Genomic DNA, 16,691 nt, shown 5'->3' with positions numbered 1-16,691 from the left:
TGAGAAAGAAGCATTTCCCAGAATGTTTTAGCATGATAGTGGCTGCCAAATTGCCCCGTATCAAAAAGTTCACCTTCACCCTGAGCAATGCTTACTGTGCTGGGATTTGTACGTTGCATTGGTCTACTTAGATGCCTCCACATCACAGCAACGCTGCGACTGATTAGAAAGAATGGTCAGAAGGTGACTCTTAGGATGTAGGATCAGTTTATTGGCCTGTTTGTTTACATCTTAGGCAATTGATACCAGTGAGCAAGTACACTGCAAACCCCAGTAACACTTGATGGTCATGGAAACTGGTACAGTAGTAAGGAGTAGTATCACACTGGGTCAATAGCATCCATTTGGTCTATTGCAGAAGATCAAAACTATATCTTTATAAGATATAATTAAATGAAATTAAAGCACATGCCCTAACATATATTCGATCTGATTTGAGAGTGTTACTTTTAAACTATGAAATCCTTGTGGGGGCAAAGGCATATTAATTAACATTCCAGATTATTTGCATGTTTATATCAATATTAAAATGTGAGATCATTTTACATCAGCACAATTAAAATATTAGATCTCTCATATTAAACCCTTCCTTTGGAGCTCTGTGGGAAGAAGTTGCCAGTGAATAAAAGCTAGAAACTGTGAGAATGTATTGCAGTATTTAATAGGTAGTATTTTAATTACATTAGATAATATTTAGTATCAATTATCAAGTTATTTTATTAAGTTTTCAATTGGTGATTTCTTATTTACATATTTAACTATTTTAAGGTATATCATTGTTTATTCAGTTTGGATTGTGTTATTTGAGGGTACATTTACCTTTAAAATTAAAATTATTAATATGGTCTTGAAAATATTCATTTATTAAATAGTTTTTTAAGCTGTTTTATTTTATTCTATTTTAAATTATTGTGACCTTTCTATTAATAGTGCACTTTCTGCAATTTTTATTAATTCTGGATTTAGAAAGTTAAATTTGGCCTTCTCACTCTCCCAATTTCTGCACTTACAGAATGGTTTTTGAGATTCAATTCAAAATAGTAAATCTGCTCCTCCAGAAAATATGAACCCATACCTACGTTAACTGGACAGGAGTTACAATAGTAACTCTGATATCCCCTCCCCCCCATGTATGCACTTTTCCCAATGTTTGTTGGACCGGTGCTAGAGTAGTAAATCTGTCCCTTGCATGTTTGTTGGAGGGGAATCCCTCCTAAATATATGTGCGCACCTATTTTTTATTGGACAGGATTTAGAAGAGTAGCTCTGCCCCGTCCAAGTATCAATTATCCCCAATGTTTGTTGGAGAGGAGTTAGAAAAGGAAATCTCACCGCCCCAAAATATATGCACTTTCCTCAATGTTTGTTAACTGGAGTTTGGATTGTAAATCTAACCCATCTCAGTCACGTATACAGTTCATTCAGACAATATTGACCATAAGTAAAAATCATCAGCATAAAAGTACATAAAAAGCATCAGCATGAAACAAAGACAGATTCCATTACATATGTAAAAGCATATCATAGTCTATAGTACATGTGGATCATTTAGGAAATTTCTTAAGTTGTGGGAGATATATGATTAAGGAGGGGCTTTATGGTATAGAAGGTTGATAAAATCAAAGTAATTAGAAAATGTAAGCGTCATTACATGATGGATTGTCTACAATGATTATAATCTGTTATGCTCTGTCGATATGTTTTAAACACTGGAGATGCTGTGAGAGGTGTGACTGTAGTAATTCTTGCTAAGTTTGTCGGTTATATGTCAATGAAATTTGTATATTGGTGAACTTTCCTAATAAAATACAAAATAATAAAAAAATAGTCTATAGTACAGTCTGCAGATTCACTGCTATGATGGTAAGGGTGCTATACAAATCGAGGGAAAGGAGGACTTTCAGCAGGTCTCCCGACCTTTGAAGTGTTGTACTCTGTGGGGAGCTAGTTTTCATTGGCTCGTTGTGCCAGCCCCCTACTTTTCTCTGTCTCTGGTGCTCCTCTTCCCCTGTTGGGACACCGAAGTCCAGATCCTCTCCCACCTGGTCCTTTGGGGGTGTATGGGAATCAGCCTCACTTATCCGGGAGATACCCACTGGTCCTGGGGTCAGCCTTAGTCCGTCCATTAGGACATAAGGGGCCTTGTCCATCCAGCTTTCTATCATGTTGCATCTGTCCAGTTAGTGTCCAACAAAGTTCCTCTCCATTTTGCAAGACTTTTTAAATGGGCGTTAAAAGTTCTAGATGCCAGGCATCCTTATCCAATCCTGGGATTTCACATCACTCCTCAACCTCTGTCCAAACCCTTCGGCACAGCATGCTGGGACAATCTAAGATGGTGCTCTTCACATCTCCTCTGGGGGCCTCAGCTCCCTCCCCATTTGAAATCACTGCCAGGGACATTCCCATCAAAACCTCAAATGGGAGCTCCATCCTTTGTTGGCTCCACAGGTCTGGACTTCCTCCTTTTTCCACAGGGCCTGGGCTGTTCCAAATCCTGGCAAAATGTGACAGTTAATTACCAGATCCCGTGGGGAGGCTTTTGCTCACTCTTCTGTGGAGGCAGAGTAAATAACTTGGCTGAGCAGGGTGACAAAAAAGTTTGGAATTTGATTCTGAGTTGAGACAGAGAGAAATGACAATTTACGTTGTAGATGTTGGTTATTGGTTCTGCGTATTCAAACAGCACGTGTTCCACCCCAGTTGGATACCTCACTGGACTTTGTAGGCCTAAGGAAAGCAAAACTGCACTTTAAGGTAGATTTCCTCTATGTGTATAAATCAGTGACCCTGCAGATAAACCATAAATCATTAAACCCTACTGATCTTACCTATGAGTGGCAAATAATATTGCAAGGCATATCCTAGGTCAACATCTAAACTTGCAGTGTCCCCTCTATGCCCAGGCTACCCGTGCAAAGTTACCGGGCTGTGCACAATGGTAGTCTCACACAAGCAGCCAACCAAATGCCCCTACCCCGGCTGAGTCACAGCAGCTCTACCTTAAAAGGCAGACATTGGCGGTAAAAACACACAGTCCATTTGCCATGTGATTATAGTGAATGAGACATAAGTAGTGACACTTTCTGTTAGATCTGGGGGTCTCTAGTTGGCAGGGTAGGTACCACTGTCCAAGTAGGGACCCTTGCTTCTAGTCAGGGAAAGGGGGATACACTGTTAAGATAACCCCTGCTCACCCTCTAGGTAGCTTGGCCTGAGCAGTCTAGGCTATCAAAGGCAATTTGTAAAGTATTTGTACCAACACTCACAGTAACACAGTGAAAACACCACAGATTTACTCCACACCAGTTTTAGAAAAATAAGGTATCTTTACTAAAAACTTTACAAGACCAAATACTACAGACAAACCAACATATAATTCAAAAAGGTTACTTTAAAGATAGTTCAAGAGCTTGCAGAAAGTACTCCAGGATGTAAAAGTCAGTGTCCTGCACAATGCGACTCTCAATGCACAAAATGCGACACTTTCGTGCCCAACAGTACCTGTAGTTGCGATAAGGTTCCCAAACGCTATAACAAGGAAGATGGCAAAGGCGATGCGATACTCCTGAGATCCTGGGGAGGCTTTGCAGCAGCCCTGCTTCACGCAGCAGAGGTGGATGCGCCGGCTCCGATCTGTAAGGGGAGGATGCGATGACTTTGGCTTTCGTTGCGTAGGTTTCTTAGGGGGAAGCTTCACGCACAGGTTCGATGCGACACTCTTCGATGTGGTGCGATGCGTGGCGCAGCGTTGCCTTCCGGCGCCGCAACTCTCGATGCGCCACGGAACGGGACTCTGCGTCGACGCACGCAGCGACTGGAGACTTTCACGCACCGGCAGTGGTGCGGCTCGCAAACTGGTTCTGCCCTTGCAATGTCAGGAATCTTCACGCTTCGGGACGATGCTCGACGCACTCGGCGATGCGGGGACCCTGCGTGTTGCGATGGTGCCGCGATGAAATTTTCCACGCACTCTCGTTCTTGCGACACGCAATCGGATGATGCAGTGGGTACCAGTTGTTTCTTTTTCACGCTTCTGCTTCCCAGCTCCCAAACACAGCAAAACGACCTCCTGAGGCCCCAAGACTGGGCAACCACTCCAAGGCAGGTCAGAACTCTCTCAGCAGAGTTCCAGGGGAGCTGGTGGTGAAGTCCTTTTGTTCCTGGGACTTCTTAACAGGGAGCCAGCTCTTCTCAGGCCCTTGGAGATCAGAATCAAAAGAAGGGGACACAGCAAAGTCCTTCCCCTCTCCTTGGCAGCAAAGCAAAACAGCAAGCAGGCAGTCTTCTCCTCTTCAGTCCTTTTCAGCTTTCTCCTTGGCAGAGGTTTCTTCTTAGTTCCAAAGTGATCTAAAGTTTAGGTGTCTGGGTCCTCTTCTTATACCCCTCCAAGTCTTTGTCTCTCTGTGTTTCAGTGGGGGGATTCCCCTGCTCAAACCGGTTCCTGGGTGTGCTCTGCCCTGGAGCACCTGGTTCCTTTCAGAGTGAGGGGCAGGGTCGTTAGACGCTCAGCAGGAGGTGGAGCCTTCTTTATGCCAGCAGAGGCAGAGTCCTCAGCCTGGCCAGCAGGGGGTGGAGCCAGCTTTGTGCTGGCAGAGGCAGCCCTATTCAAACCCAGGAGCTACTCCTCCCACCCATCTAAAGCAGATCTCCCTATTCACCCTGCTGCTGACTCATCCAGGCTCATGGAGCCACCTAGCCCATCACATGACACCAGCCAGCCAACCAGCACACAGGCACACAGGAAGGTTAAACAGGAGAATAGCTACTTTCTAAAAAGTGCTATTCTCACACAGTGAATTTAAAAACCATCTTGCTAAAAAGATGTATAATTAAATTCTGAACACAGAGATACCAAACTTGGATTTTCTATCTTGCCCTTATGGGAAGATAGGCATGTAAACAGCCTTCCCCATTCTATCCTATGGGCAAGATATCCTCTCAGCAGTGAAAAACGAAAATGGCTGTAATTCACTACCAGGGCATGTTACACACCTCAGTACATGCCCTACCTTTCAGATACACTGCACCCAGCCCAGGGGGGTACCTAGGGCCACCATAGGGATGCCTGACATGTACAGAAAGGGAAGGATAAGGCCTGGTCAGTGGTTGCACTGGCCAGGTCGACATGGCAGTCCTGGACTGCACATAGGCACTGCAAGCAGGCCTAAGACATCATTTTAGCGCTACTCCTGTGGGTGGCACAATCAGTGCTGCAGCCCACTAGTAGCATTTGAATCACCAGCCCTGGCACACTCAGTGCACTTTACTAGGGGCTAACAGGTGAAACAAATATGCCAATCATGGATAACCAATCAATATAACAATTTATACAGAGAGCATATGCACTTTAGCACTGATCAGCAGTGGTAAAGTGCTCAGAGTCCTATTGCCAACAACCACGGGTTAGAAAAAATAAAGGAGGAAGAAGCAAAAAGTTTGGGGATAACCCTGCAAAAAGGGCCGTTTCCAACACTTTCCCACAGTGAAAGTCCAAAAACTGGGTGATCATAAAGCACAAAATCTGGGTGGATAAATGGGCAGCACCCATTAACAATAGGCTGATGATTTATTAATAATTTGTGAACATATATTTAGGAATATATTGTTATATTATTCTATTTAAAAAATGTATAATTCTACTAATGGATGTTATTTGATATTTTTTAGTTGATATTTTAATAAGTCACATTGTACGTGAAGTCAATATTTTGTATGTCTATATTTTGATATTGACACTAAAAATATTAATTGCCAACGACTTTTCTACAGTCCTTTCTGCTGCTCTATCTACATTCTGCACCTGCGGAAGGACATCATGATGTGAATAATCATCGTCCACTTTCACCAGCAGTCTACTTCTGGTGACTGTGTTGTGCAAAATAGCACGAGTTTGCAAATGTTTTTCAGCAAGTATCAGCACTGTGCAATAATGCTCCTCTTTTCTTCTAATGAATACATTTGAATCTTATCTTTGGATTCTAAATGTGTGCTTGACTAAAGCCATTTTCTATAATGCAATTGATTTACTACTTTGAACCTCTGATGATTACTAGATGATGATGACATACCACTGAGAACTTATTTTGGCAAGTCCCAAAATAGACGAAGCCTGCAGTCAAATGTTGGGAGCCAATTGGGAAATATTTATGACAACCCTGGAATTTCTAGGTATGGGGGTGTTGAATAAAGGTTCTCAGATGACATTCCCCTGAACTACACTCACTTTGGTTCAAACTTTAAATACATTATTGACTACACAACTACCTCAAGGCCACTAATACCACTGTTCCAGCAATATAGAGTCCAATGCACAACAGATAGCAATCACTCAAACCAGATGTCATCACTAGGGCCAAGACCCCAAATTCACTCATTGACTCCTGTGGAAATAGGCACTTCGAACTCGGTTTGAAATGGAACAGCTAATTAATAGTAGATATTGCCATCCAGGCCAGAGACCTTAAGACCAACAGCATCAATACCTGTAACAGCCAAATCAACACATGGACAAACTTCACTGCTGACCTGTTAATACAAGCTGCACCAGGGAAATCAAGCGCATCAACATCGCTAAGTCGGACAAATTCACTGCCCTAAGATAAGAGCATAAGAAAGCTGCCAGACATATGAAAACAGGAACTCAACAGTCTCTCCTCTGGGAATGAGTAAAAGCACTAAAGAAAGAGTGCAAAAACAACTCTGGGAGGACAGGAGAACTAGCAAAGATGTGGTCTGGACAAGGCTAATATTCAACTCCTGGCAGGTAAACTCCAGGATATTCTGGGAAACAGCAAATGGCCTCAATATACCAGAGCCATTACGGGTTTCCCACCTCGTTAATGATGTAACAACCGACAAATGCTCTAACAGAGCAGAGCAAGATAACCCTAATCGGTACAGTAATAGGTCAGCTCCAACCGACCCACTTACAAGTCACGCTCAAAAGCTAGCCATAATTCTATGTCTTCAACTCATAAGCAGAGAAGAGAAAGCGATTCCCTTAACTTGTCAATTTCAGTTTAGTGGATACTTGTGATTTCATAGAGGAATTGAATACTAGATCAATGGTTCTATGATTATTACAACACTTTATTAAAAATTATATATATATATACATTGTATTTAGTCATTTACCAAACACATACAATAAAATACAATCACATAAAAAAATTAATCACAATATAAAAAACAATCGTTCACAAAAATCTACATTTCATATTCAACAACAATGTAAGTGTATAATACATCACAATTATGACCGACCTAATAGAGACAGACATATACGTAAGACAAAAAAAGAGTTACTATTCTTTACGGATACACATCCAATTTGGACTTCAAAACATAGTTCCTTGATACAGTGATATAATCAGTATTCAGTTTCTCTATGTTGGTCCTTGGATTGTGCCTTCAAAAGCGTCGACGCGTTTCGATGGCCTCAGATTATTCGTACCATCTTTATCAAGACACCAATTTGTCTATCTCCTGAGTTCAGTCCTAAATAAGACAAACATACATGGTCATATATAGTCTAAATATTGTTTCATACTCTTGTTCTGACAGTGATTCAGGCTCCTGTCTATTCTATGTAAGATGCTATTCTTCTGGCATTGATTCAGATTGGGGGTAATCTATGATATATTGTTTACCAACACAATGGGGTTCTTGTTGTTTGGGGAAAAAGTGAGAGGTTGTTCCCTTCTCTATGATAATGTTTAACGTATTGACTTGCCTTTGTCATTTATCGGGGTCTTTCAGGGTTTCCATGTTAGCCGTTATTATCCAATTTTGTCTCGTTACCCCCCTTATAACCCACTTTATTCATCTTTAACTATGCTGGAGTTCTATTTCTGCTTTCGCAACTGGGACACTAATTAATGTAAGTATACCATATTCCTGTATGTATTAAGGTTCATAAATCTCACCTCTATTTCTTTTAAAATCAGGATTTGATTGTAATTTTTCGTTTGGTAGCTGTTCAATTCTTCAGCATTTGGAAATTCGATGACCTGTCTTTGGCTATTTCTGACCCTCTCTTTTTTCTAATATCTGAGTGGGAAAAGGTGAAAAACGACTTTCAAATTCAACAATATATTATTTAATTTCTTATTTTATCCTCTATTTATATCTGATATAAATAAAGAAATAGAGGTGAGATTTACGAACCTTAATACATACAGGAATATGGTATACTTACATTAATTAGTGTCCCAGTTGCGAAAGCAGAAATAGAACTCCAGCATAGTTAAAGATGAATAAAGTGGGTTATAAGGGGGGTAACGAGACAAAATTGGACAATAACGGCTAACATGGAAACCCTGAAAGACCCCGATAAATAACAAAGGCAAGTCAATACGTTAAACATTATCATAGAGAAGGGAACAACCTCTCACTTTTTCCCCAAACAACAAGAACCCCATTGTGTTGGTAAACAATATATCATAGATTACCCCCAATCTGAATCAATGCCAGAAGAATAGCATCTTACATAGAATAGACAGGAGCCTGAATCACTGTCAGAACAAGAGTATGAAACAATATTTAGACTATATATGACCATGTATGTTAGTCTTATTTAGGACTGAACTCAGGAGATAGACAAATTGGTGTCTTGATAAAGATGGTACGAATAATCTGAGGCCATCGAAACGCGTCGACGCTTTTGAAGGCACAATCCAAGGACCAACATAGAGAAACTGAATACTGATTATATCACTGTATCAAGGAACTATGTTTTGAAGTCCAAATTGGATGTGTATCCGTAAAGAATAGTAACTCTTTTTTTGTCTTACGTATATGTCTGTCTCTATTAGGTCGGTCATAATTGTGATGTATTATACACTTACATTGTTGTTGAATATGAAATGCAGATTTTTGTGAACGATTGTTTTTTATATTGTGATTAATTTTTTTATGTGATTGTATTTTATTGTATGTGTTTGGTAAATGACTAAATACAATGTATATATATATATAATTTTTAATAAAGTGTTGTAATATTCATAGAACCATTGATCTAGTATTCAATTCCTCTATGAAATCACAAGTATCCACTAAACTGAAATTGACAAGTTAAGGGAATCGCTTTCTCTTCTCTGGTTATAAGAACCTCATTTCCCTTGACATTTTAAGGGGTCCCTCTTATTTTTCCTTTTCAACTCATAAGCAACAGAACTGTATGGTCCCTCTTTTCAGTCACTATTAGCAGTCATCTCTGCCAAGCTACTCCCCACCATCACACATGGAAGTGCAGCCATGAGAAGACAAGACACAGCCACACTGAACTAACTGCAGACCAACACCTACAGGTGAAGATTCTCCCTTGTCTCAAATATCATTCCCAGCACATATCCAAGTTGAATTTGGTCTTACAAAGGAAGATCTGGGTAGAAGGTCCACAACAGTAAAATCCTGCTACATGATACGGGAAACACAAGATACCTCACTAAATAGTGAACTACTGTCAGCTCTACAAAGTGAGCCTCAGTTGGCCTACCACAAATATTTGGAAAATTGAACAGTTGCATCATATGATGTTTTCAAAGAGTGATAAACAAAGCTGTAAGGTTTCAATTGTACCTGGCAGACCAAAATAAATGTCTTTCTCCTTCTCACGCCTGGATGGTGATCAAAAGTTATGATGCCTTGAAACCGGCGCTTAACTTAGGCACCACCTTCCCAGCGCACATAATGGCCCTGCATTTTGGCAAATTACCAGCACTGGCTAGTCAATCAATTCGGGTCTACAGTGGACCCACAGAATGTAGACTTTGTAAAGCAAAACATGAAGACTTTATCCATCTAGAATGTATTTGTCCTAACCTCCACAATCTTTGATTACTATTATTAAAAAAGACTTTCAATGACAGAGGCATCCGATCATGCAGAGAAGTGTAATAGCGAGTCCCAACTCAGATGACCCACAGCTAAAGTGTAAATTGGTGAAATTCCTGACAATGACTCCCATCTGACACAAAATTAAGTAATTACATTCACAAGACATTCCCTACCGGCTGAATGGATTGATGCCAGCAGTTTGGACAATTGGCGATGGTGGTAACCTCCCAATCTGATGCATATTTGTTTTTAGCATTGTTTCCTTTTAAGTATTATCTTTTGTGGAGATAGAGTCCATGTGTCAATTGTGGAGTTCATTAATAGATGTAGAACACTCTCTCCTTCTAATCATCCATTTTCAAGGTCACCACTGGAAACGTGGGCATGAAGAGACCTGGTTTGAAACATACACTAAACACATATGCTCCCATGATCCTTGGCAACTGTATCAGTTTCAATATCACCAGCATTATAGACAACCTGGACACTGAATTGGTGAATATCCTTTTGAAATTAAAAATGAATTCACTTGCTGATTCAGGACTGAATAGTTTATTTTACAGAGTTTTATATAGCGCGAACTTGACCCAAATTGGGTATCAGAGCGCTTCACAGATACGAGGTTGACCGCCCTAGCCGTTAGGCCAACTCCTCTCCCCAACAATAGTGTGTGTACCAGTGGTAAAGCCAATCAAAATGAAAAATGTCATAACATTTCCCCTTCATTTGCTGCAACTCTGCAGGTTTAAATGATGTGTAGAGTGCATGTGTGTGTGGGTGTGTGTGAGATAGAAAGAGTGTGAGAGAAGCAGTATGTATAGCAAACACACAATCCGGGCATCGGTTTGAAGCACCTGACTGTTCTAGATTTGTGGGCCGAGTAACAACTCTAGTTCATTTGTGTGATATTCAGGGCTGGACTGGCTGTAGCGGGCACCAGGCGTTTTCCCGGCGGGCCGACAGGTTGGGGGCGGGTTTTGGGCCCCTAGGAGCCGATTTTGTTACCAGGGGTCAGCAATATTGGCCCCCTTTAACAAAATCGGCTGAAACCGGCCCTGGCAAGCAGCTCGGTTGGCCGAGCAGTTTGCCAGGGCTGGCCCTGGCGATTTTCCATGTCCTTTCTGCTCAGCCAGTACCTTTCATATACTACCTCCACATGCTGCTAAAATAATGTTACCCTTTGATGTAAATTCCTCTCCATCATCCTCCTCCTTTGTGTACTCTAAAAATCATCATGTCACATCATGGCTTAGAGGACTTCCATTGTGAAGGCTTGTTTGCATTTCAATGTGCTTTCCAAATGTTAGACCATTTTGCCACCTGCTCTGAGTTGGGGTTATTTTTTGCACCTGCACCACCTTCTTTTGTTACTATTAACCATGCGCAATTGTTTCTAAATTGCTGTTTGCAAACCCTACTTTACACATTATTACAATTGCAAGTCGATGTGAAAATACACTACTTTCATGTGACATTTTTTATTTCTGCCATTTCTTTTTACATGTGATAGATTTCAAAAACACATTTTAGCATTCTCACATAAATATGGGAGTATTTTGTAAGTCGGTGATCCATTGTACATCGGACCCCCTATTCTCTGTTGATTTTATGTTAATTTTAAATATGAAAGTGAATGAGTATAGCCTGAAAATGCAAGTGATGTGTGAAAATAAAATTAAGTACTTTGTTAACGTTGGCGACTTCATTATTCTTAAAATGGAGAATTTCGAGAACATTTTAAAATACTATCTTAAACACCACTTTATCATGTTTAATTGAAAACACCATTTCAGTTTTGATCTGCAAAACCTGGACGTATTGTATTCTACTCCTTTGTATTTTTTCTTCTCTCAAATTCCTTGCAGTTATAATAAAATCATACAAAGCTATTTGAGTCTTTCTACATATTTAGCTTTCTAGGAACACATAAAGTTTCAGCCTCATGACTTTACTCAGATCTATTTCATGATCCCTCTAAGGCTGTCAGAGGTTTCCAACCATGCTGTAGCTCTCAGACTAGAGAGTGATGGTGAGTCTGTTTCCAGCTCTTTCAGGGCAAGTGGAGTGAGATGCGGTGAAGGTTTTATGGAGGGATATTTTATTCCGCTGGATTCAGGTTAATTGCCAAAACTATCAGGCACTACATAAACCTAAATCAATTAGGAGAAATATTATTAATAGCTTATGTCCTTAGTGTTTTATGAGGTTTAATTTTTTGCTTCTCAAGATTTAAAATGGAGGTGCTTGTCTGGTTTGGACATCACCCCCAAGCATACTGCTGTATACTCCCTGCCTTTGATTGCATATTAATGCAGACCACATGATACATTAAAAGTGGCAGGCTGGGTGTGAAGTATGAGACTTATTTTTTATTGGCACGCGGTAACTGCGGTGACTTATTACACGGCGGCTCCATAAAGGAATCGTTAATTTGTTGCTGAATAATTTAAGACCCCCGTGTTCTCTGAATTACAATCTGATACATGTAGCCGGCCCCATAAAATGCTTCTACCGCGACAGCTATACAAAATGTCGCTGCGCACTGATGGTGATGTATTTGTGTGTACGGAGTGGGTACAAATTGACACCGAAGGAGGTTTGAACGCTTCTGTTAGCTCCAGTATGGAATGGTTCAGTCTTTACTACAATTTATTGTTTGTGGAGCTGACATTTACCTGTAGTACTTAAGTAATTTTTTGACATAGTCGTTCACACTTTTTTTTATGCTGATCAATCATTCTCCATAATTGAAATGATTGAAGCCATTCTTGCTTTATACCTCTTTAGCATTTGTTGCTTTCCTTTTGGTAACCTGACTCAGGCTTAGGCTGCATTGGTGCAACAGCTGTCTTTCTGTCTCAGTAGTTGTCAAGAATGGATCCAGCTGTCTTGATTATCCTTGCTTTCTCCTACTGTTCTGCTTTTGGTATTGGTTGCTTTGTTTTTAGCATTATGCCATTTTGGTCCGGACCATTTATTTATTTGGAAATTTTAGGTAGGTGACATGCCTGACTCGCATGCATCTGAGTGCCAGATGGTTCCCCGTGTTAACGTATCACCCGCATTTAGCTCTCAGAACTAAATTTATCACTCACACTCACCTGTGCAAAAGCAATACAAATTAGCAGAATTTCATGTACCTAAAGTGTACAAGTCCGAGATTTTAAGGCTGCCTCTGCTGTTTTGAGTCATCTATATTGTAATGCGGATTAACTAATGAAAATTGCAATTTAACAGATTATAGCAATAAGCTTCTACCTCCTTTACAGGATAGCCTGTTTTATTAATATTAATAACAATGCTAATAATAGGATTATTTATGGCCTGCTACAACAATAGTATGATTACATTGTGCTATTAATTCCATGTCGTACTATTCACTATTTTCAAAGTATCTTATTTTATAACCTGTGGTGCTATTACCCACCTCGCTAAATTTCCTATTTTAAAGCATGCTGGGTGAAGATTACTAATGCTTACTACTTGAGTGTGAAGAAAGGGACATAGACACAACTCTATATTAGTTCTAATATACAAGTTGCGGACTGAAGTGGAAGAGTGGTGAAGAAAGGTGGGATCCTTCTGCATGTTTACCCCCATGTTTGCCTGGTGCTAAGCTGGTTTTTGACTAGTCTGACCCTGCTAATCAGGACCCCATTCTATCTGCTTTCTCCCTCAATTTTTGTGTTCAGTACCTCAGTACATCCTTGATTGGTTACTGGGGTACCCATGTCAGTCCCTAGGCACCCAGGGCATAGGTACCCCAGAGGTCTCCCATGGGCTGCAGCATGTATTATGTCACTCATGAGAGACCATTCCAAATGGAACTACAGGTCTCAGCCTGTGTAAGTTGGTGCATGCACCACTTACTAAAGATATAGGTTTACTATATCTAAGGCTCACTGCACTTAATACCTATAAGTCACCCCTCTAGCAGGCCTTTACAATCCTGAGGGCAGGGTGCTTGGTTCTAAGTGAGAGGGTGCCCCTGCATGATCAGGACACCCCTGCAGCCTGTGGAGTCCATTCTTCCTGGTTGTCAGTGAAGCAGCCATATACTATATAGAGGGACTTCACGTGACCACATAATGACCATCTCAACAACAAATCCTATCATGTTTGGTATCGAACATGTTGGAATTATACCCCCACACCATAAACGGTGTGGGAGGTATGATTCCATGAACTGAAAGAGCCCTCCGTTAGGCTCTCGGTGTTCCTGTTGCTAGTTTTCTAGTCCCGGACAATACAAAATTGTTGCTGCTAACAAGAGACACATTTCTGCCCTCCTGCTGCTGAGCCAAGCTCGAGCAGTGGAAGGCAGAACAATAGGCATCTTGTCACAGGGAGGTGTGACCACCTCCCAGACAGGATTTAGTATATTAGGGCTGGGTGGGTGTGCTTGCCAGAGCCTGGAAGTCTGCATGAGGGGCACATTTGGTGTCCCTGTGCATAGTCCAATTAAAACCAGTCCTGGTAGCCGTTGTCTACCGCTCTGGCGCAAAACTGGACAAAGGACATGGTAACCTCCCCCTGTCCAGACCCTCCCCTGGGAGGGTCCCCTGAATCTTCCCAACACTCTCCTTAGGCTACTTAAGGGCTTACCTGGGTGTAGGTCCCTAGATGTGTTGTGGACAAGATTCAGAACTGAAACCACTGCACTTCTACCGTCTGGGCACTCTGGACTTCGCTGGACTTCGTTTGGACCTGACTTCCTCTCTCTTTCAGTCTGCTGCCTTGTCTGTGCACCATACATAATCCAAGACACTTGAAGATAATTTCCCGTGAAGTGAAGGAGTCACTTCCCTGCATTCGCAGGCACCTCAACACTGCTGACCAGTCTACTGATCCTGAGCTCCTGTGGACTCCGAAGGGTTCAATAACACAGGTGGTGGTTATCTATGTCTCCTGAGGTCCAAACTGCCCTCTCACCAAGTCTGACGCCAGAATCCCTTGTGGGGGCTGCATTAACCGAACCCCTGTGCACCGTACACTTTTGTAAGTGCATATGCTTGTTGGCAACTCTGCAACAAGTGCATTGGGCTCCAATTAGCCCCAACCTCCAGCAACTTCTTGCACCAAGATCTTCAGCCACGCCTCCTCATGGGCACAGTGGTCTGCTCCTTTTGGTGAGCAGCTCGAGGTCCTCTCGCGATCGCTATGCCTCTGGACTATGGGTACAATTGAGGATCATCATTGTTTTCCTTGGGCTCCTCTGAGTGCTCCGGGCCTGCCCTGACTCCCCTGGACCTTGCTGGTCCCAACCGTGCACCTTCTTGATTTACTGCTTCGGTGGCATTTGCTAAGGCTTGTTGGTGCTCCCGCCAGACACCGACCCCTCAGCACTCGACATCCTTTGTGGGACAGCTCGTATTTGGGTTCTGGTTGTCCTCAGTGCTGCTTGGTCCTCACAGCTGCAGAGTCAAGTTCACCGTCATCCTTCCCGAAGCATCCGATATCGGAGAGCATTCGTCTCCCAAGTTTCCTGGTCACCCCTGAGTGACATAGACTCTGTCCCCTCTGCTTTCAGGTCCTCCTCATCAAGAATCCATATTTGGATGCCTCCGGACACTTTCTCCTCTTCCAGCAGCAGCACTTTCCTGAAGTCCTCCATTGGGTTCGATGGCGGTTTCTGACGCCAGTTCATACCTATGCACCTGGCTTCCCTGGGATAGGTAACTTGTGTACCACACTATCCACGGGTTTGGGTGGCTATCCAACCTTCTGCCGTCCATAGGGTTTCTTCAGAGTCCAGTGGGAAGGGTCCCTAATCTTTAAAATTCCAACCACAACTTGCACATAGACTTGTACGGAGCACGTGGTCGTGTTCCCACCCTGCACACTCTCTCTGTGGGTGACCAGCAATTCTACATCCTCTCAACATTGTCCTGACTCGAGTTGTGATTCTTATACCACTTTTTTAGTATATGGTTTGGTCCCCCCCGGGGCCCACTGTGTGTGTATTTGTTCTACTCACTGTTATTTTCATAATTACATATTGTGTGCTTTGTGCCTATCTCCATGTAGGAGATACTGTAACATACTAGATAGTGGTATATAATAAATACAACTTTTTATAAATACTTTGTGTCGTTCCTTTTAATTTAATCTATACTATAAATCTTATAAAACAAGTTGCTTTACACTCTTTCAAGACTAAGCCTGAAGGCTGCTCTCCACGGCTATCACTTGGATAGCTTTCTAAGGTTGTCTGAGACCTCTTAAATCACCATTAGGGTTGTCTGGACTGGTGCCAGGCCAGCTTCTCACAAGTGGTAATGGCAACATCTCCAAAATTGATTTCCTAACTCTCTACAGATACAATTGACCTATTCACAATTACTTACATGGTGGAAATCCATCCATTGTAAACTCCAGTGGCTTTTCTTTGTCCTTCCACGCCTATGTTGGTGACCTTTTATATAAAAAAACGTCCGTATTGTGTCTCTAAAATGCTAGCAAACCCACCTGTGGCCATATTATGCATAGTGCCATGCGGGTACTATGATATTACGGAAGGAACCACAAATGCTTGTCCGGCCTCTTCTGAAATACTTATTATTCTGGTGCAAATGGAGTGCCTGTGTTATCATTAGAGAGAGTATTCTCTCAAGATAGCACTGCACTTCATGTGCACTAAAGGCAAGGAACTGGGCGTAGAGGCAAAGAGGCCATCAGGAGGCACATTGACTGAACGCCACAAATGGGAGGCGCATAGTCCTTTAGCGCAACCACTGCAAGGGGGAGAAGACTCCCTATGCATCCTCGCTGCAGGAGAGTACAGTCACTCACTGCACCTGCCTAGTGGGGGATTTCTGTTCACTCTTTAAGTGCAAACTGTTGCTACCTGC

The 16,691-nt window shown here is 41.9% G+C and overlaps 1 protein-coding gene across 3 annotated transcripts in view; it reads left to right on the top strand.

The window, feature by feature from the left end:
- The window catches only part of CADM2 (cell adhesion molecule 2), a 1,670,972-nt gene that overhangs the window by 1,486,769 nt on the left and 167,512 nt on the right, over window positions 1-16,691 (top strand). The window lies entirely within an intron of this gene.

Source organism: Triturus cristatus, chromosome 8 (assembly GCF_964204655.1).
Source record: "Triturus cristatus chromosome 8, aTriCri1.1, whole genome shotgun sequence".
In the NCBI taxonomy this organism is placed as follows: Eukaryota; Metazoa; Chordata; class Amphibia; order Caudata; family Salamandridae; genus Triturus; species Triturus cristatus.
This window is presented reverse-complemented; position numbering and strand designations above follow the sequence as displayed.